Consider the following 23,271-nt stretch of genomic DNA (forward strand, 5'->3'; position numbering starts at 1 on the left):
CCCCCAAGGGTGATGAAAAGACCTAGGGTGGACAGTAGTAACCTCGGGTACAATTTTAGAGGGGTTGAGTAAAAACAAGGGGGTGATGAAAGCATAAGGAAAAAAGAGAAAATAATTTTGAAAAATCATTCATACATGTTTCTTCTCTTGTGTAGCAGAGTTAAAGTCATAATGATTACATTATTTTTTAAATAAACACACAAAATGCAAGTTATAACTGATCAGTGGTCAAGTTCACCAACAGGTCTTAACAAGCAAGTGTCAGCAGACTAGTGTGTCGCACATTGTTGGGAAGTCCATCATGCGTCATCAGGAATATATGTGTGTAATGACTTATTTACAATACTATACTGTATGGTTATATGAAACAATATTGCATCATCAAAATTTCAATGCAAGAAAAAACTCACAAACTTACAATAAATTATTAAATTTAAGATACATCATTTTTTAAACATTTTATATTTTTTTAAATGATGCAATTTTTTTTAAAAGTTAAAGGGTTAAAGAAAATAGATTTCCAGGGGGCACTGAGTATTTTTTTCAGGCTGAATAAGTTTGGGAACCTCTGGATTAGATACTTTTTGATGACTCTCCTTATTCTGTGATTCTATACAGTTGAAGATTGGAATAAATGGTTGAAAAGATAGACATATCAAATATTATTTTATACAAATCAAAAAACTGGAGTTCTGAGACAGGTTTCAAAAAGTCCCTTCATCTACTTTCATTCTGTAATATACCTAAATTATGGAAGATGACTAATTTTGTTTCTTATTCTTATATAACATAGGAGAAGAGATTTTTACATTTTTTCTTGATAATTTATTCTTTTGCCCAACCACATTCAAAATGTGACTACACACCACCAGCACCACCAAACACAAGTAAGTATAGGTACGGTTTTAGACCAATCTGCATGATAACTAAGATAACTAGTGTGAGCAGCCCAATCAATTTTGTTGACTCACTGAGAAGCCAGTGCGTAGCCTCTGCTGTCCAAGAATCAGCCTAGCTAAGTATGGAGATGCTAACCTCCAGCATGTTGGTCACAAGTTAATGAATGTTTTGGCCATGGAAACCCTGCATCACATAAATTTCTTTAATGGAGGGAGTTGTCCTTTAAGGTCTTAAAAATACTGGAGTTTTGTCCTAAGAAGCCTTGAAATTTAAATAAGATAAAAATGAAATCCTGCCTTAGAGGATCACAAATCATTTTGGGTCACAAAGTCTTGAAATCATCATCATACATAGGAAAGGGAAGCAAGAAGAGAGGTTAAACAAACCATAAATGCTTGTTGATGGAAAGAACGTTTAATTGAAATTCTGCCTTTTTATCTTAGCTTAGTTCCTAAAACCTGAGGGTTTTAAGACCACCTGTATCAGCTAGGCAAATATCCCTGTCTGTGTTTGGAGTTGAGCCAAGGAAGATAATAACAATCCAGTCCTGTTATTTGTAAAAAGATATGTAGGAGCATATGCTTCATTTGCTGTAGCCACCCCAGGGTCCCAGGATTACCAAACTCTAGGATGCATAGAAGCACAGATAGCATCAAAGTATTTGCTAAGCAGGAGATGTCCAGGTTCTCTTTAAGATCAATAGCCCTAGCTGATATGACAGATGGGAACAGACTTTTCCATAGATCTAAGCATCTCAAGTCAGCACAAATCCCAAACTAAGCAGTGCATTCCATTAAGAAGTAGCCTCAAAGAAATCCAAGGTCTCGAGGCGAATTATTGGAGGCAAACAATAAGGCCAGGCCTGAATTAATCACTATAATACATGAGTTGTACAAATGAAGGAAAGGACTACACAGGGCAAGGCATGTCAACAAGTCAGAGTCATGACATAAAGACTCAATCAAGAATACTATGCAAAAGGACCAAAAGGTGTTTTGGACCACTGCTCTACCAAAACATGCACAAAGTTCATTGTATGATTAACCAATTAATAAGATTAAGCAACTACTCTGGGACCACTCCTCTGTTAGGAATTAGACAAACACATTCAACAGAATAATCTATGCTCTTCATCCTAAAGAAATTTACAATTAAATTGGGGGAATAATATTTACTGTCATACTTCATGGGATCTTTGATCTCACTGATATGGGTACAATCCTTCCAGTATTACTTATCATAGTCCATCTGTGCCTTCTCATTTTATTGACTATTTTTCATGTCCTCAATAAAATCTCAATCAGAGGTCCAGCCAACATTTTAGGGAGGTTTCCTGCTGATCTTTTGACATTGGATGGTTGGTTACCAATGGAGTAATTGTGATGTCCATCATTTATCTCTCAATCTTGCTGCTAACTATTCTCTGTTTCCCCACACTCTTTGATCATGACTTTTATACTGCTTTCTTTTAGTAATTCCTCATTGTTAATTACTGTAACCTACTCATACTCTCCATGCAATTCTCCATTGCCTTGCATCTCTAATTCTTTAGAGACTGATTTTCCACAATTTGCAGCCATAAGGCATCAACAGAAGAGTACTGATGCAGAACAGATGGGCCTTTCTTTTAGGAAAAAGCTTTTTGGTCATTAAAAGCACTGAACAGCTCTTCCAAATGTAATACGGTCCACTCTCACCCTCCTATTCACTTCTTGCCACAGCTCATTGTCCATCTGCAACGAGTATCTAATGTACTGATGAATCAGCTCTGTGGCTTGTCCATCCAACTTTGTATCACGGTCTGAACAATAGGCATCTATCATCCATTTGGTCCCCCCTAATCCCACTTTGTGGATATTTGGGCCAAACTCTTTTTAGTAATCACAGACATCATCTGGGAGATTCTACAGTGTCCTAGAGCCTGATGCAACCAGCACAAAGTCATCCATAAACAAGAACATATGAAGGATTTCCACATCTCTAGGGAATCTTTCCATTTAGACTCCATGTTGGACATCCTTCATAACAGTGAACAATGTTGGCAAACAAACATTCCCTGTTTTATACCTCACTCAATGTTAATTATCAGAGGACCATTATTACTGTTGTTATACATACCCGTAAGTCCTTCTTTATGATTTTGACATATGCATAGGGGTGACCTTGTTGGAGGAGAGTCTTTAAAGGAGACATTTTACTCCACCAAGTCAAATGCTTTTTGACAATAGGCACAGAAGGACTAGTATTCCCTGGCCTTTTCAGTCAGTGCTATGATTCTAAAGATGTGATCTGTCATCGAATATAGTTTTTGAAAGCCTGTCGATTCCCTTCTTATGCCTTCATCAGAGATGCTCTTGGTATATACGCTGATTATTCTCATAAATATTTTGAGGCAATGAGAAAGAGACTCTACAGGTCAATAACTATATATATATATATATGTATACATATATATATATATATATATGTTCTTGGTCTGGATAGTCACAGGGTTTCTAACATTTATTTTTTAAGTCATTTGCTACCCTCCCCTCATTTAAATATCTTAAGAATTAATCCCTCCATGTCCATAAAACTGTATCACATAAACATCCAGATCAAAATCAAATACAAAAGGTAAAACTGAGTGCTAAACTATATGCACTATAAGGAAGTTGGAAGAAAGTGAGTTCAATGAGACCTGAGTCATTCTCCACAAAGCCTCCCATGAATATGTCATAAGGAAATCAGAGCTGTGCTTGTATGTTTGGGAATAATGGGGAATAAGATTAGACAGGTTGAGTGAGACTAGATTATGGAGGTCCTTGAAAGTCAGGAAAAGTAGTTAAGACCTGATGTCTTAGGAAACTGAGCAGCACTTAAGAGAGTGACACGATGGAAGCTATGATTTAAAAAGATTAGTCTAGCAAAATGAATGGCCTGGAGCAGGGAGAGCCTAGAGTGTGGATAACCTGTGACAAGGAGTAAACCAAGCATGAGAAAATGAAGGCTTTCACCAGAGTACTGGAAGGGAGGAATGAAGAATGGAAAGGAAGGGGGAAATGACAGGATATAGTGACTGACAAGATTTGAATAATGAAGGAGGATGAGATACTAACAAACATACAAAAATAAACACATAATTACTGCTACAAATAGATATGCAAGCAAATAATAGCGGTTTGTATTACCCATGTGATCTTGGGTAAGACAATTAACTTCTCAAGCTCCATTTTCTCAAATATAAAATGAGAGCATTGAGCTAGGTGACCTTATATGTCCCCTCCAGTTGTAAATTCTATGAATTCTGGAGCCCTTCTCAATGCACTTTTTAACTATGTCAACTCATCTGAGCCTCACAAAATCTCTCTGGGATAGGTAGTAGAAGTATCATTATTCCATTTTACAGACAATGAAACTGAAAATCAGGGCAGGGACTGGAGTAATCTGTACCCAAATACCCCACTACTCGGACTCCAAGTTTAGTGTTCTTGCCACTATCATATTACCAATTATAAACCAAGTGCAAGAGACTAAGTACAAAGAAAGAGCAATATATACAGAAATGCATAGCACAAATCATTCCACACTGGGAGGTACAATGGTTATCTTAGACATACAGCGTAAAGGGAAGCTTGGTAGATGTGAGAGAGAGTGAGAGAAGAGGTCAGAAATAGAGGGGAGAGCCTAGGTAAGAAAGGAAGTCATAGGGAGAAAGACAGGGGCAGAGAGAAAGAGAAAAAGAGATAGAGACAGACAGACAGAGAGAGAGTGCATGCAAGGGGATGGGGAGTGGTCAACAAAACATTGACAATATGAGAGTTGGAAAATAATTATCTTGTGTTCCCTGAGCAAAGCTATGCAAGAATACAAATGAAGAAAATTCATTACCCTCAGAATGTAAGTGGAGATAATCTTCTCTTATCAGATAATGAAAGTGTTCTTCAGGAACTGAGCATAAAAGTGAATCTATTACAAATACTGATCACAGAAGTAAGGAGAAATGCTGCATCATCACAAACTTTCACTATACTCAGAAAAACATTCTATAAATTGTAGTCACAATTAGATAATTTAAAGCTAACAAAGTCACTGAAAAAGAAAAAACACTCCCCTTTATCAAGGAAAAAAATAATGTAACAATTAGGATATATTAATATTATTTTCTGCCTTTTACCACAATAAGAATAATCTTGCAAAATTGGGGCTCAATTAACATATAAAATTTTAAGTGATATGTTATGCTTTAACAAAATAAAATGATAGCTAGGGTTATTTAACTAACCTAAAGAAGAGAAGGCTAGAGATAGGGAAGGAAGGAATGATGACTCTCTCTTGGTTTCTTTAAGCTGATGCTAGACAACTACTTGTTGGGCACATTGAAATGGAGAGCCCTTTCATGCATGAGTTAACTGGTGGCCATTGAGGTTCCTTCTAACTTATATTCTGTGAGGCATAGAGAGGTGAAGTACCTTGTTCTCTTTACACAGCAAAAAAATTAGAGATGAGCATCTATAAGCTGTAGGCATCTAAGTGTATGCTTAATGCCCTTGATTAACAAATTCCAAAGATAAAAGTACTGGGGCGGCCAGGTGGCACAGCGAATACAGAACTGGCCCTGGAGTCGGGAGGACCTGAGTTCAAATCCAACCTCAGAAACTTAACACAAAAAAACTAGCCATGTGACCTTGGGCAAGTTACTTAACCACAATTGCCCTAACTTGCCCCTCCAAAAAAAAAAAAGCAAAGATACAAGTACAGAAGAGGAGAGAACAAGCTGATTGCCAGTAGAGGACAGGAAGAGACAGAATGAAATCCTACAGCCAAGTGTCCTGGATTTTGCAGGATGGTTCTGATTTCAAGAAAAGGAAATAGACTTTTTAAAAGAATTGGCAAAAGGACTATATTTTGTTGAACACCTTCACATTTTCTCTGTGTTAGTATTGCCTCTATTTAGATTAGAAAACTATGGCCAATGGACCAAATCTTACAGCCTCCTATTTTTATATAGTCCATGAGGCAAGAATTGTTTTTACATTTTTAAGTAAAATTTTATTGAATATAAAAATGTAAAAACCCTACTTAGCCCTAGTGCTATGGCAGGCCAGACTTGACTCTCAGGCCACAGCTTGCTGAACCCTGCTTTAGATCATAAGCTTCCAGAGGAAAAATCCTAGGCTAAAACCTTTTGTGACAACCAGAACAATGTATCTCCTGAAAGGGATGAAAGAATGCAGGAAGAGGTAGCTGAAGCAAGGGAAAAGAAGAGGTAGTAAAGCATAGGATAGGAAAAGGACGAAGGAAGAGAAATATGCAATTGCATCAAGGTTCAAAGTAAGTAATAGGATCATAGTAGCTAAAATTCATAGAGAGCCTACTATGTTCCAGGTGCCTTGCTAAGCACCTTACAATTATTATCTAACTTGATCCTTGTAACAGTCCTGGGAAGTAGGTGCTATTCTTATCATTCTCATTTTTATAGATGAGGAAACTGAGAAAAATATAGGTAAGTGACTTGCCCAAGGTCAAAGAGCTAGTAAGTGTCCTAGGCTGAATTTGAATTCAGATCTCTCTGACTCCAGGCCTGGTACTCTATCCACTGATCCACCTAGCCTCCCATAACGCTCTTATACTTAGGTTCAAATACTCAGTTATTCAAGGTCAGGATGCAAGAGATAGCTTGGAAAAGATTGAGGGTGTCACAACTACGAATTCAATATGATGCGATTGTGTAGTGTTTTTGCTAAAATAAAACAAAATCAAAAAACTAATTTTACTTTAGTCTGCATTATTGGAAGAATAGCATCTGGATCAAGGGAGGTGATCATTCCACTGCCCTGTGAACAGATTATGCCACATCTGGAGTCTTGTGTTCAATTCTAGGAATTACATTCTAAGTGGGGAATTATGAAGTAATGAGTTTTCAAAGGAAGAGCAGGATAGAAAAGGAAATCATACCTGCGGAGTGATTAAAAAAGTGGAGATATTTAGGTTGCTAAAGGAAAGACTTGAAAGGGACATGATCCATGTCTTCAAATATTGTCATGAGGAAGGAAAATTCCTATCCTGTGTCACTCCGAAGGGCAAAACTAGGACTAAATAGGTAGAAGTTATGAAGAAGTGAATTTTGATTCAAAATAAGATACAACAAGTAAAACATGTTAGAAGCCCCAATAAAATAGTCAATTTCTCATCAGAGGAAATGCACAAAGAGAAGCTGGGTGACCAAATGTGAGGAAGGTTGTCAAAATGATTCTTTAGTGGGAAATTAGATAAGATAGGTAATTTCTGATTTCCAACTCCAAAAATTGACTCTTTGAGAAAGAAGAATTCTTGATTTTTGAGGTTGGTGGATTTTTGTTTGGAGGAGGTGTTTATTTTTTTTAATTAAGAAAAAAGAATATTTGTCTTTCACAAACACTCATAAAAATGAGAGGATCTTTATAGTCATTATACTATTCCTGGTCTTCCAATAATACAGGAGTACCCAGTACAGTTGAAAGAAGATTTCCTCTGCAAAAAGAGAACCTTGATTCAAGTCTCACCCCTGCCAACTACTTCTTGGGTGAGCTTGGGCAAGTAACAACTCCTCTGAGCCTCAGTTTCTGCATCTGCAAAATAAGGGGGTTGGACTAGATGGTTTCTGAGGAATCTTCCAGTTCTGAATCTATGATATATGACCCAATAAATATAAAAATTAATATTGTTATGAGTCTCCCTTTTATTATCTATGGTATGGCTAGGGCCACAGGTTGAAAAGTTGATATTTAATTCCCTCCCAATTTCATGTCTGGAAATTCTGAGTCTCATCAGTTACTGGGGGGGCAGGGTTAGGAGGGAAGGTTAGTAAATGGGGAAGGAAGGGAAAATTGTAGGTAACACCTGCACTTCCTCTTGAATTGTTGCACCATCCCCAGGCAAAGCAGAGGTAAACTACAACTAAATTGGGTTTGCTTGAGGTGATTCAGGTATGGTCTTTCCCACTAATCTCCAGCCATCTTCTCTACAAACTTGCCAACTACCTTGCTACCAACACCAGAGACCGTGCCCTGAGGTCTTTACTCTTCCATCTCTGGGACTTCTACCCTAGAGACCCAGACCCACTGTCCTGATTGTTGACTTGTCATTCCTGGTCCATTGCTTTAATTATGCTTCATAATTCACTCCATACTTTCTGTCTTCTTCCAAAGCTTCACCAATAACCTTGGTTGCCTCATACATACCTTTTCCTTACTGTATTCAACTCCAGGTCTAGAACCATGTTCAGATCAACTTTGTCATTGTTACAACATCATGCATTAATGTATTCCCTTCTGACCCTGTCTACTTTCCCTGCAACTTTCAGAACCAATGGTCCCATTGCTGGTTAACACTATCCAAAGTATAATGTGCCCCCCTATTGAAATTTGAGCTCCTTCAGGGCAGGAACTGTCTTTGTTTTTATATTTGTATCCCTAGCACTTAACACAAGCCTGGAAATACCTTAGTCATTTAATAAATGATTTTGTTTCATTCACGCACCTTTTTTGTTTTGTTTTTTAATTTATTTTAGTTTTCAAAACTACTTCCATAAGTATATGAGTTTTACATTTTCTCTCCCTCCCCTTTCCCCAAGATGGCATACAATCTGATATAAGCTCTACATATACATTCATATTAAACATATTTCCACATTAGTAATATTGTAAAGAAGAATTAGAACCAATGGGAAGAACCACAATAAAGAAGAAACAAAACAACACAACAACAAAGAATAGAGACCAAGTAGAATGCTTTGATCTACATTCAGACTCCAAAGTTCTTTCTCTGGATGTGGATGGCATTTTCCAACATGAGTCTTTTGGAGTCGTCTTAGATCCTTGCATTGCTGAGAAGAGTCAAGTCTATGAAAGTCATTACACAATGTGACTATTACTGAGTACAATGATCTTCTTGTTCTGCTCACTTCACTCAGCATCAGTTCATTTAAGTCTTTACAGGTTTTTCTGAAGTCTGCCTGTTCATCATTTCTTATAGCACAATAGTATTCCATTACACTCATATATCATAACTTGCTCAGCCATTCCCTAATTGATGAGAATCCCCTCAATTTCCAAATATCAGCCACCACAAAAAAGAGCTAGTATAAGTATTTTTATACATGTGGATCCTTTTTTCCATTTTTATGATCTCTTTAGGATACAAACCTACAAGTGGTACTGATGGATCAAAGGGTATGCACAGTTTTATAGCCCTTTGGGCACAGTTCCAAATTGCTCTCCAGAAATGATTGGATCAGTTCATAACTCCAGCAACAATGCATTTGTGTTCCAATTTTCCCATACCTTCTCCAACATTTATCATTTTCCTGTTTTGTCATGTTAGTCAATCTGATGGGTATGAGGTGGTACCTCAATGTTTTTTGATTTGCATTTCTCTAATCAATAGTGATTTAGAGAATTTTCATATAAATATAAATAGCTTGAACTTCATCTGAAAACTGCCTGTTCATATCTTTTGACTATTTATCAATTGGGGAATGACTTGTATTATTATAAATTTGACTCAGTTCTTGTATCTTAGAAATGGGGCTTTATCAGAAACAGTGGCTGTAAAAATTGTTTCCCAGCTTCCTGCTTTCCTTCTAATCTTGGTTACATTGGCTTTGTTTGATGCACTAGCTACTTCTACTGAGATATAAGGGGGAGCCTCAAACATGAACCAAGGGTTGTTTGAGGTTGGTTCACATAAATACTAGCCACCCCTGATTATGTGAATAGCTCCAGATCTGTTCATAAATCCCTTCTAGCCTCACAGAGGCAAAGAAAGACCAATAGAATCTTACTGGAGAGTTCTCATCCACATGCTTCCCATTAATTAGTATCCAGTTCATTGACCTGAAAATAAATTCACATAAGACATACTAGGAAGGTAGTTGCATGTTTTCTCAATCAGAGACACTTTATTATTCAAATAACCCTCCCACAAACTGAGGGAATGACCAGGTCAAGAACAATTAGAACAGACAATAGCTCATGCTGAGTTTTAGAGCCACTGCAACATGACCACTTATAGTTGGAGGGGTACCACCTTGGTGAATATAGTTAGAGTTTGGGATGCAGATAAATAAGCTCTGCAAATAAATGTTTTTCTCTTCTTTCTCTATTTGCCCCTCATGTAACCCATTCTCCATTAGTTTCTATATTGCCTGGAAACCATCAACTTTACAAGAACATTTCTGAAAATTGCTTGTAAACCACAAATCATAAACATGAGTTGCAATGCCAAGCATCTTACATGGGAGAGATGAGACCCTAAAGGGGGCCAGAGAGTGCATTTGTGAGTAAAGTGTCTTTGGGAAATGAAAGGTGTTGGTCAAGTTAGATTGCAATAACCATAGGCTCTTTTCATTACCTCCATTTATTTCCCATTGTCACAGAAATAATCAAAAACATGAATGACTAGAAAAAAGATGGGTCAGTCATAGATACATAGATAGATAGACAGACAGACAGATAGACAGATAGAATGCATATTCCTTACTATGTACCATGCATTGTACTAAGTGCTAGAAATACAAATATAACCAACAAAACAGATCCTACACTCAAGGAATTTATACTCTAATGGGGGAAGACAGCACAAAAAGGGGAGTGTGAAAGTGAGAGGTTACCTACACAGGGACAAGGTGGTTAGTGGCCACGTAAAGGGGGGTAGAGAATTCCAAAAAATAAATCAAGACAACAGTTAAGTGAGCATATCTAGGGTTCCTTGAGAAATAATGGTTCAGGCTAAGCAGGCATCACTCAGAAAAGAGGGCCTTGAGTTGGAGGTATCTCCAGGGTATGAAGGTAATTGGCGAAAAGGTGAAGAAGACCTGGTGATGAGGTGAACGTGGCTGAAGCTCCTAAAGAAATAGTCATCTTCAGTCATGTACTGAGATCAAGTGGTGCACAAGTTTTGCAATGATATCAATCAAATACTAAGAACTGGAGAAAGCTATCTAGCACCATTGTGTGTTTTCATTACAGAAGATTTATGGAAGGGTGTGGGCAAGGATTACATAGAGAGTTCCTGCATCAATGAAAACCTAGAACCATCAATGTTCCACATGTATATCCCAATTGTTCTAGGCTAAGGGATTAAGACTCTTCTCAGTTCAATTTGGCAAACATTTCTTAAGTGTCTATTGTGCACAGAGCACTATACTTAGGGTAGGTACAATATCTCTTACAAAGAAAAATTTTCATTAAGGATAATTGATAATTATATAGTGTTTCAAAGTTTGCAAAGCACCATACCTACATCATCTCATCTAAGCCTCCCCTGACATGTTGGTTCCTTCTCTCTGGCAATGTTTCCTGTCTATATCTTGTTTGTACATAGTTGTTCTTGTGTTTTCTCCATCATTAGACAGTGAGCTCATTGAGAGCAGTAACTGTCCTTTGCCTTTTTTTTATTTCCAGTACCTAGAACAGTTCCTGATACACAGTAGGTGCTTAATAATTGTTTGTTGACTAGCATTACCCAGGAAGGGAGTTACTACACTTATATTGTTATCCCCCTTTCTCAGATAAGGAAACTGAGGCTCAGAGAGGTTAAGGGACTTAATCATCGTTACACAGCTAGCAAATGTCAGAGGCAGGATTTGAACCATGGTCTTTCTGGCTCTAGGATCAGCATGGTTTCCACTTGCATCAGATTGTTGAGGAGAAGGAAAATCATGAGCATGGTATACAGTAAGAAAATAGCATCCAAAAGATAGGATGGGATAGTAAATGGAGGAGGGGAGAGGGATAAAGAAGGTGAAAGGGGAGTAAAGGTGGAATGAAATGTATTTACTTGAGAGTTTAAAAAGTGAGTGATGTTTCCAGGCACACATTTGTACCAGGCCTCCACTTCCTCCCAAACTGAACAAGATCTCCTTGGCAGTTACCAATGACACTGCAGTTTTCCATAAAAAGCAAATTTCTCCTTAAAAAACCCTCTAGGAGAGGAGTCTCGATGAGCTCTCCATTCATTTCGGGAAAGTTTATGAGAAATACTGATAATCATAGCTCCAAGTTTCATTTTTAAATTAGAAACACTTGCATATTAATTGACATTCTCACCATTTTTTGTTATTACTTTTGATTACTCAAATTATTTTTGCCCTGCTTTTATGAGGTTCCTAATCTTTAGCTTGGAGGGCCTAAAATTGTCATTGAGTCCAAATTAATAGCAGTTTTATTGGCTCATTATTTTTGACATCTGGTTGGAAGTGCTAGGCAATAACTATTAGGTAATAATAGCAGTAGTTTCTGATTAGAAACTAATAACATTAGCAATAAACTTTGACTGTGGTAGCCATGAAGCTAGATCAAAGAAAAGGCTAACATGCTCCTTCAATGCAATTCAAAAAGGGTGAGAAAATGAACTTGAAATGATTCCCATGCCTGAGGTCTGGATTTGCAACACAAGCACAATCATAACTTACGGCATCCAAAACAAAAACTGAGATAGCCAAAGGAAAGAAAAATGATGGCAGATAAAACATTCTACTGCTTGAATAAAAATGAAGTAAAAGAAAGACCCATGCACTTTTCAAATTTCCACATAAACCAAGGGATCATAGAATTGAGAACTGGAAGGAGCTTTCATCATCTCCAAACTTCTTATTTTACAGATGAGAGAACTGAGCCTTATGAAGGAGCCTTTTTGAAGGAGACACAAATAATTTATGGAAGAACTAGGGCTAGAATCAGGGTCTCCTGAGCCTTGGTCATAGAAAACTGCTTGGGGATTGTTGCAAAGCATTTTTAAAGAAGATATACTACATTCCTTTTTTAAAAATCCCTACATTTTCAATCATTTATACATTCAACAAATATTTATTGAGTACTTACTGTAAATTTCATATAATAGCTATTTGCAAAATCCTGTAGAAAAATAACACAAAAATCCTGGTTTTAGGAAACTTGTGGGGAGATATAGCAAAAAGATATATTTTTAAATTAATATCTTATTTTCCCCAATGACTTGTTTTTAAAAATTTAGCCATTTGTTTTTTTCTAATTCTGAGTTCTTAAATTCCATGCCTTCCTCTCTCTCTCTCCCCTCGCCAAGTGTAACAACAATGCAATAATCACAATGCCTACGGTAACTATAAATATTTTGATATGGTTATTAATTACAAAATATAACAGGCTCTCTAAATGTGGGACAAAGCTAGAACATTTATTCAAATACCAGAAAACTGAGTCCCCAAACCAGAAAGTCAAAGCCATTGCAGTAGCTATAGAGTTGGCACACATAGTTAATGCAGTAAACAGCGACATTCTCAAGCCTTCAAAACAGAACAGGCTACCTCAGGCAAAGGTCCTCCTCCTCTCTTCATTCACAGCAACTACTCAGCATCCTTGCAGCTCACTCCCAGCAGCTCTGGCCTCCCGCAGTTCCCATCCCTAGCAGTCCTCAGAAGGAGTCCTTAGCAGAAATTCTGGCTGGCTCAAAAAAAAAAAAAAAAGGAGTTCACACTGCTGCCACCACACTTCCAATCACTGGACTCACTCTAGCTTGGCTCTGGCTTCCTTTTGCCCCACCCCTTCCTGCTACCTCAGCAAGTTCAAGGGCCATGGAAGATCTTCAAATCCCATAACCATTACACCAAGACAGAAAACAATCTGATATAGATTATACATATGCAATCATGTAAAACATTTCCATATTAGTCATTTTGTACCAGAAGGCGAAGGAAGAAAAGAAGGAAGGAAGGAAGGAAGGAAGGAAGGAAGGAAGGAAGGAAGGAAGGAAGGAAGGAAGGAAGGAAGGAAGGAAGGAAGGAAGGGAGGAAGGAAGGGAGGGGAGGGAAAGAGAAAGAAAAATAGTGTGCTTCAGTCTGTATTCAGACAATATCAATCCTTTCTCTGGAGGGGATAGCATTTTTCATCATGGGTCCTTTGGAATTGTCTTGGATCATTGTGTTGATCAAACCAGCTGTTTTTCATGGTTGATCATCATTATAATATTGTTATTATTCTGTACAACTTTCTATTGGTTCTGCTCACTTCACTTTGTGTCCATTCATGTAAGTCTTGCCAGATTTTTCTGAAATCATCCTACTTGTTATTTCTTATAGCACAATAATATTCATCACAATCATATGCCACAACTTGTTCAGCCATTCCTCAATTGATGGGCATCCTCTCAGTCTTCAGTTCTTAGTCACCACAAAAAGAACTGCTATAAATATTTTTGCACAAGGTCTTTTTCCCCATTGAAAAAAATGTCTTTGGATACAGACCTTGTATTGTTGGATCAAAGGGTATGTACAGTGTGATTGCCCTTTCGGGCATAATTAAAATACATTTTTAAAAAACTAACAATATACCATTAAATCAGAGAACATGGAAGCACCACAAAAGATGTCATGAGTCAGTGAATCATTAAGTTATGTGTCAAAGACTTAAGACAGACAAAGTAAATGCAAGACATTGTTAAGTAGAAGAAATTTCTAGGGATTAGTATCATCAAGCAAAGAAATAATCATGGAAATTGGAGGAAGTATCTTCAGAGAGTCAAGATTTAAGCAAGCTCTAATACAAGGAGTTAGAGGACTTCACATAGTTAGATGACTTCAGACATCTAGGCATGAGAAGCAAATCTTTTTTTCACTGACAGAATTGTTATATGTGCCATTATACTATACTATGCCATGGCTAGTATCTGCTCACCCTGTATCTGAAGATATACCAGATTAGGTTATAATACAAGGAATTTAAACACTGTAGAACTCACTGCCTACAATATTCAGTTTAGGCACACCAGATGTAATATGTAAGAATAAGAACAGAAGCCCTCCCCCATATGAATTAGTTGAAACACGAAAGGCCCAAACTTTTTGACTGAAGGGGTCAAAGGGGTCTCACTACCTTTGTACGTGAAGTTTGGACCCACACTACCATGGGACTGTGTGTGCCTGAGAAACTTCTGTGTTCTAGTTCATGGAGGGGAGGAAATGTTTTGTGCTTCCTGTTCTTTACTAACTGAGAAAGTCACTTAACCTCTGTCTTGCATCATCTTCCTCATGTGTAAAATGGTGCCTATTGCCTAGAGTTATCCTGAGAACAAATGAGATAATACTTTTGAAGCACATTGCAAACTCTAAAGTACCACGTAGCTAGACAAGGATACTGCTTGATAATGGGAAGCATGGCAGGGAAAGGAGAGGGCAAGAAACATGCTAATTTGGTCATTTTAAGTTCTCATCCGGAGACTGGAGCCCGAATAGACAAACAGTAATTGACTGACATAATATTTTATATAAGGGATATCACAAGTCAGTTAAGGATCAAATAGAAAATACTGATCAAACACCGACTCTGTGCAAGGTGCAATGCAAGACTCTGAGTAGGATCCAAAGAAAATTAATGCTTCACCTCTGCTTTTAAGATTATAATCCACCATAATATAAACTCCTTGAAGACAAGGGCTCTCTCGCTTCAGTGTGTGTATCCCCATAATATAACATAGTGTCTCACATACGGTAGGTGCCTAATAAATACTGATTGATTGTGGACATACATAAAAAAGAAAAGTAATGGTACAGGTCAATGCTTGCCATGTCTCGAGCAAGGAGTATAGATAATAAGGACTACTGAAGTTGATGGGAGTTGGGGGTGGGGAGGAGATCCCTTAGGTCTAAAGGAGCAAAGGAAAAGGAAGTGGGAGTTTGTGCCGAGTCCATAAAGATCGATTGGATTTAGGTCAACAAAAAGAAAGGGAAGGAAAGGAGGAGGATGGGAGCAAAGTTGAGGAGGTGACAAAGTAAATATTTGGAACATCAACTGACTGAACTGTAGGGATGTGGTAGGGAAAGGAGTAAGATAAGTTTGGAAAGTTGGTTAGAGATGGATTGTCACAGAACAATAATATCGTAACATATTAATGTAATCCTATCATCACTGGTAATAGCTGCTGTGATATGGTAAAAAGAACACTAGATTTGCATTAAAGAATCTAGGTTTTTCTAGACCAGGAAGACACAGTGCTATGATGGAATCCAAAGACCTGGGTTCAAATCCCACCTCTGAAAATTACTACCTGGGCAACTCCAGATAAGTCACAACCTCCCTGGGTCTATACTTCTTCATCAAATAAGGTAATAGATGTAAAAGCATTCTGGAAAGCATGAAAAGCTATATTATTGAAATATGTAATTGCATGTATATATGTCCAGAAACTATGAAGTAAAACCTTTCTCATTCAAATCTTGCTCAGAAATGCTCTAAATCATTGGATGAGTCCTTTGTGTGAAGAAAGATGGTAAAAGGAAGCTCTTCTATCTACAGATTCAAAAGCAAAAATAAAATTTAGAAAGTCTAGATATGTCACTTTCTCTAAAAATTGTAGTTTATAAACCCGCTGCCTATCAGTACTCCAGGTAAGGCTTCACTGAGTCCTTCTCTGCTTTTCCCCTCTACCTATCCACTATGTGTTCCCAGGGCACATCGGGGTATCCCAGGGGTAAGAGTACCGGACTTAGGTGACAGATCATAGGATGGAGGACTAGAAGGGAAGGATGGAAAGGGCCTAACTAATCCAAGCCCCTAATTTTACAGAAAAGGATACTGAGGTCCAAAGAAGTGTCACATTACAAATCGGACAAGTAGCACCCTTGGGACTGTTAAGTGATTGGGGGTAAGTCAATTCACCTCTGTGGGACTTCAGGTTCCTAATCTCTAAAATGAAGATAATGACTTACCTTATTTGATCCCCTCAATATCCCTCAGAAATAATTTTCTCTATTTCATAAATGATGAAATTGAGGCTCAAGAAATTTTAAATGTCTTAACTAAATCCACAGAAAGAATTAGCCGTGCAAGTGAGACTTGAACTCATGTCTCCTAAACTCTTAATACATTGTTACTTACTATACCTTTTGTGCATTTGTCTACAATAACACTCTAACATTTCTTTTCCTCTTTATAATTTTAAAGGTTTTTCACATTTAATATATATATATATATATATATTGTGTGTGTATATATATGTATATATATATATTCACCTCTGAAAGGGAAGCATGACAAATTCTATTCATCACATTTTATGGATGATGAAATAATAAAACTTCAAAGGAACCATCATCTTTTCTCTGCTTCTCCTTTAAAGCAATCCACTGCTTCAGAAAGGACTGAGGAATAGTCAATGTGGTATTTGTCCTCAACAACTTCAGAAGAAATACCAGGAGCAGAATAGAGGTCTGTACACCATATTCATCAGTCTGACCAAGAACCCTGACTGTCAGTCAGGAGGACTTGTGGAAAATTCTAGAAAAATGTGGTTTCCCAGAGAAGTTCATTCATCAGTATTGTACATCAGTTTCATGATAGCATGCTTACACAGGTCCTAGATTATAAACAATACTCTCACACTTTCCCAGTCACCAATGGAATGAAGCAGGGCTTTGTGCTTGCTCCCATATTTTTTAAGATGACATTTTCAGCAATGTTGTCAGATGCAGATGACAAAAATGGCATCAAGTCAGTTGACACAGTGACAGTAAATTATTTAACTTGAAAAGGCTACAAGCCAAGATTAAAGTGAAGGGAGAGTTGGCATGTGACTTTTTGTTCACAGGTGATTGTGCACTCAATGCACCCTCTGTAGCTAAGATGTAACAGAGTATGGATTGATTCTCTGCTCCTTGTGTTAATTCTGGCCTGACAATTAACACCAAGAAAACAGAGGTTTTCTACCAGCCAGCGTTGGTTGGAAATACTGGTTCAAGCAAATGGAGAAATTTTGTATGCTGCAGATAAGTTCACTTACCTTGGCAGTATACTTTCTAGGCAAGTACACATACTTGATGAGGTTGATGCATACATTGCCAGAGCTAGCTCAGCATTTGAGAGGCTCCAAAGGAAAGTGTAGGAGATAAGAAATATTAGATCCAGCAGTGGGGAAACTGCGGCCTCATGGCCACATGTGGACCTCTACGTCCTCAAGCCAGCCCTTTGACTGAATCCAAACTTTGCTGTGACATTTGAATTTAGTCAAAGGGCTATACTTAAGGACCTGGAGGGCCAATGTGACCTCAAGGTTGTAGGTTCCTTACCCCTGTATCAGGATGTCTACCAAACTGACGGTCTACAGAGCCATTGTGCTGACCTCACTGAAATATGCCTGTGAAGCCTGGATAGTCTACTAGTACCATGCCAGGAAACTGAACTACTTTGATTTTAATTGAATTAGGAAGATTCCAAAGATCACCCGGAAAGATAAGGCACTGGACACTGAGGTCCTTTCTTGAACTGAACTGCCAAACACTCAAATTCTCCTGCAGGGAGTACAATTCTGATGGGTTGGTGTAATAAGAATGTAAATTTAAAGATCTTCCCTGCCCCTAGGCTAATGTGCACCTGAAGCCTGGGGTGGGGGAGGCTTGTTTTTCAGTAGATACTTCTTGATTGGCCAGTGAGTCAATAAGGTTGTTACATTCTCTGAGCCAGGAGAAGGCTATATAAGCCCTGATGTGTAGCTTTGTTTTTGGGACTCACTTTGAGAAGTGTTCTGTGATTTGATCTGAATTCTGGGAAGCCGTTGTTGAGAGTCCCCCGGCTTTGAAAAACCCAGAATGTGGAAACCCAGATGTTGACTGGGTATGGATGTAATGGTTGGACAGTTTGGAAATCTGTCTACTTGATATTTCTGTCTTGATAATTATGCCTGTATACTTTGAGGTTCAGGGTGCTGACCTTTTTGCCCTGAACAAGGTAAACGATATATGTCTGACTGATTAAAGTAAGCTTGTTAACCCATTTTGAGTTGCTTTCCTTTAACAAAGCAGATCCAAGAACCTGTGTGAGCAGGCACCTTGGGGACACTGGGGTGCTTGCTGCTACAGTTGGCCATGTTGTTCAGACGCCAAATCAAAATATTTGCCTAAAAGACCATTTTATGCAGAACTCACACCAGGTAGGTACTCACATAGCGGTCAGAAAAAGCAATACAAGGAAACTCTAAAGTTCTCTCTGAAGATCTTTGGGATCAATTGTGAATCATGGAGAGACACTAGCACAGGGCCACCCAGCATGGCATGACTGCATCAAAGAAGGAGCAATGCTTTAGGAGCAAATTGTGAGAAATATGAGAAATGGGAGACGTAGAACTTTAGAGATGTCTCCACTTCAGATGTTCATGTGAACTATTTGTGCCAGAGCCTTCTGAGCTCACCTCAATCTGATCAGTCACAGTTGGACATACCATACCTTGACCCTGACATAGTGATGTCATTTTGGTCCCCTTCAAGCAGAAGGACAACTATCACCAACCAGGTTGTCTTCTAATGTTCCTCTGAGGCTCAGAGGCAAGTGACTGACTAAAGTTTCACTAAGAATTAATGTTGGATCTCAAATTTAGGTCTCCAGATTCCAAGTTCAATGTAATTTGGATATGCCATATTTGTCATCATTCATTATCTGGGTGGGCATAGTGAGAAAGGGCAAGAGGAACTTTGGGGTGCTAGTCACCTTGTCTTCCTAAAAACTCAACCACAAAATCATAGAAATCACCTATACATTTGCCCTCCTTGCCCAAAGGCTTCTGACTTCTCTCTCTAATGTTGCTTTCACATTTTGCTTTGCAGTCTGTCCATTGTCACTAAATAGCACAGTTCTTCATGTCATGTTTTTGTCAGGCCAGATGATCTTCCTGTTTCTGGGCAAAGGGCACCTCAAATTTACTTAGGAAGATGATCTCTGTCAATGTCTGTCATATTCACATTTGCCATTGACCTTTCTGGGCTAATCTCTTTCTACAGGATTACATGTACCACAAATGAGAATTTGGCTTTACTGAGGAATTTCCCAGAGACAAGGCATCTATTCCTATCCTCTGAATTTGTCATGGCTCCTAATTCTTAATTCCCATTTTGAGCCTTACTTTTAGGATGATGGATGGGTTGGTTGGTTAACTGTATTAGTCTATAGAGACATAATGGACCCTTTCCATCAGATAGGTTCTTGATCTCTGAAAACCAACTACCATCAATAATCTAAAAGGACCAATTGTGAAAATAATTTTTGATAATATAATATTTCACTATAATTTCTCTTACCAAAGTTAAATACAATTCCTTATGAGCAAATATTATATATTACTTTGAAATTTAACAAATTTCACTCTATTATCTCCAGTATGAGCAAGTTCCCAGCTCTGTTGGACAGAGTTTGGTTCTTTGAGGCATGCTTAAATTCTGGAATGGTCACCCATCAAGTGCTGGAGAGACAGACAAAGATTCTTGACCTAGGATACCCAAACCACTTGAGGGCTCATGAAGATATTTCAGAGGGTCCAGGAAGTTGAATGGGAAGATACTTACTTTATTTTCATTAACTTCTTACTAAAACTCCACTTAGCTTAAAATGTTATTCTGAGAGGGAGGTCCATAGCCTCCGCTAGACCAGACCAAAGAGGTCAATGTAACAAAAAATGTTGAGACCCTGCTTTAGGCCATGGCCTAGATTATTAATAATGATAAATAATAATAATGATACTTAGCATTTATATAGTGTGTTATGTTTTGCAAAGATCTTTACATACATGATCTCATTCAGTTGTTACCACAAGCCTATGAGGTAGGTAATACCATCCCAGTTTTACAGATGAGGAAATTGAGTCTCAGAGAAGTCAATTGACACTCAAGGTCACAATATAGTAGCCAGGGCAAGATGTGAACTCAGGACTTCCTGACCTCAAGTCCACTGCTCCATCCACTCTTCTTTCTAGCTTCTACTTACACCTTTTAAAATTCCACTCATTATTATCTGCCTTTTAATTCCAAAGTATCTGTTTATTAAGAGTAATAGGCTTTCAATTCACAATGAAGAGATTCACCAGCAATAAAGACTTAGTCCCAGTGATGTGTGCATCATAGGAAATAAGATCTTGGCTTGATAGAAGGAAGAACTTCCTATCAATCAGAGATGCGTCACAATAGAATGGACACCCTTCATAGGGAGGGAGAGAGCTTCCCATCATTGGAGATGCTCAGAAAAATAGTATATGACCATTTACCAGGAATACTATGAAAGGAATTCATGCATTGGGCAGTAGGTATGAAATCACTGCTACTGTTCCTTTCAGCTCTGAGACTTTATCAAAACTAGAACCAAGGATAGAAGTTGCAAGAAAATAGATTTTGACTCAAAGAACTTCCTAACAAATAGAACCTTCCAAAAATAGAATGGTATAATATAACATAACATAACATAACATAATATAATATAATATAATATAATATAATATAATATAATATAATATAATATAATATAATATAATATAATATAATATAACAATAGATAATCTATATCACATTTTCTAGTCTAATTCATAAGAATACCCCTAGAAGACATTCTGAAACCCCCCTCAAAATATTTCCTCTTTGTTCTAAAATCCCCAGCTAGAGGAAGAGGGTGGGCATGAAGTCCATGAATTTGCATTATATAGACAGATAATAGATGGATGATTAGATAGATATACAAAGATCTGATATACAAAGCATATAAATAGATAAGTGCTATAAATATGTATATATAACATATAGATATATTGTCAATTGTATTTCAATATAACTGGTTTTTTTGTAATTCTATGCATTTTATTTTATGCATAGGGTGGTCTTTTGAAAGGGAGTCCATAGTCTTCAGATTTTCAAAGGGATCTATACTTTGGAAAAGGTTAAGAATTCTGTCCTAACTGCATCTTCTCTCTCCTTTCTTCCTGCAGCTACCAGGCAATTCTGAGACCACAAGTAAGAATAAGCTTAAGTAATAAGATTATTAGGGAAGGAGGAGAGGCCACCCAAAACAGTCATTTCAATTATCCCCACCTTTGAGAAAAGACAAGAGGAAGTTAGAATGTCAGATTCTGAAACAGTCCAATGCAACCCTCCATATTCCTAAATCCACTTTGATTTTGTGAGTCCTACTTTACAAATCAGTGCACCAATGATCAAATATATCTGATATTCCCTCCAGGACTAAAGGGAGCAATCACTTTTAGTGGGTTAGAAGAGTCCATTAGGGGCCAGATGAGGTGTTATTTAAAAGATATGGGATGACTCTAGAATATCTTTCATGACTCATGAGTGCACAGAGCATTATAAACAAGCTTTCTATTTGTAGATACACACAGACAGAATTATATCTTTCTCCTGCTATGCTGAGAGTTGTATTTCTCCTTCTTCACACTAAGATGGATCTCTCCTTCTACACAGACAACACACAGAGCTCTTCCTTTTCTTTAAACACATACACACACACACACCTCACATGCATAGCTGTAACTCTCCCTATTGCTATACTTAGATATGGTAGGTATAACCTCTATATTTAAAGACACCCTCTACCCACCCTCAAAAACTAGGTGCCATACTCAGCTCATCACTTTCACCCTCCCATATCCAATTTGATGTTATATCTCCTGGATGCACTCGCTTCTCTCCTCTGATGCTGCCACCACCCTGGTGCAGGCCACCTCCTCCTCGCTGGACTATTGAGAGAGCCTGCTGTTGTCTCTTTTAACTCCAGTCTACCCTCCATTCAGCTGCCACAGTGATGTCCCTAAGGAGCAGGTGTGACCCTGTCACACCTCCACTCAATAAACTCAGCCAATTCCAAATCAAATATAAAATGCTCTTGTAGGTATTCAAAATCCTTCATAACCTGACACCCCACCTTTTCAATCCTTTTACACCTTAAACTTCTCCCTCAACCACCCTGAGATCCAGGGACATTGGCCTTCTTGCTGTTCTTTGAACAAGATACTCCATGTCTTGACTTTGGGGATTTTCATTGGCTCTCCCCCATATCTGGAATGCTCTCCCTCCTCTTTTCTCCCTCCTGGTTTCCCTTGCTGTTACTTTCTATAGGAAGCTGCTCCCAATTCCCCTTAATTCTACTGCCTTCCCTCTGAGATTATCCCCAATTTATCCTGTATATATTTCATTTGTGTATAATTGTTTTCCTGTTGTCTCCCCTATTAGACTATGAACTCCTTGATAACAGGGACTGTGTTTTACCATTGTTTATATCCCCACTACTTAGCACACAGTAGGAACTTAATAAATGTTTATTCACTGTCTGACTCAATATGTACAAAGAATTAATATCAAATAAGATTTTTAAAGTGTGTGTGGCATATAGTAGGCAGTATATAAATACTTATTTTGTGCATTTTCTTCCATACACACAAAGCACAAAGTTTTCACACTCTGGCTCTTTCTGCCTCTATCTCTCTGTCTCTCTGCCTCTGTCTCTTTCTCTCTCCCTCTTACTCTGTCTCTCTCTTCCTAATTCTCTATATTCATCTCCCTCTAGCCATCTGTGATAGTAATGGCAATTAAAGATTCCCCTGTATTGGCTTGGTTTT

At 37.9% G+C, this 23,271-nt stretch overlaps 2 long non-coding RNA genes across 7 annotated transcripts in view; one reads left to right on the forward strand and one right to left on the reverse strand.

Moving 5' to 3' along the window:
* The window catches only part of LOC138145218 (uncharacterized), a 1,102,603-nt gene that overhangs the window by 604,485 nt on the left and 474,847 nt on the right, over positions 1–23,271 (forward strand). The window lies entirely within an intron of this gene.
* Positions 1–23,271, reverse strand: part of LOC138145248 (uncharacterized) — a 312,510-nt gene that overhangs the window by 246,170 nt on the left and 43,069 nt on the right. For 2 of the 6 annotated variants that reach the window (XR_011164158.1, XR_011164159.1), the window contains exons 4-5: positions 13,205–13,340; positions 12,744–12,776 (exon numbers count right to left, since the gene is read on the reverse strand). The exons of 1 other annotated variant lie outside the window; for it this stretch is intronic. This is a non-coding gene — a long non-coding RNA (uncharacterized lncRNA). Of the gene's footprint in view, positions 1–8,417; positions 9,756–12,743; positions 12,777–13,204; positions 13,341–23,271 lie in introns of those variants that run through there. 3 more of the 6 variants (XR_011164161.1, XR_011164160.1, XR_011164157.1) reach the window with 2 other exon arrangements.

Source organism: Petaurus breviceps, unplaced genomic scaffold, assembly GCF_028583685.1.
Source record: "Petaurus breviceps papuanus isolate PSGF00001 unplaced genomic scaffold, PetGlider_PUasm1.0 90731, whole genome shotgun sequence".
NCBI lineage: Eukaryota > Metazoa > Chordata > Mammalia > Diprotodontia > Petauridae > Petaurus > Petaurus breviceps.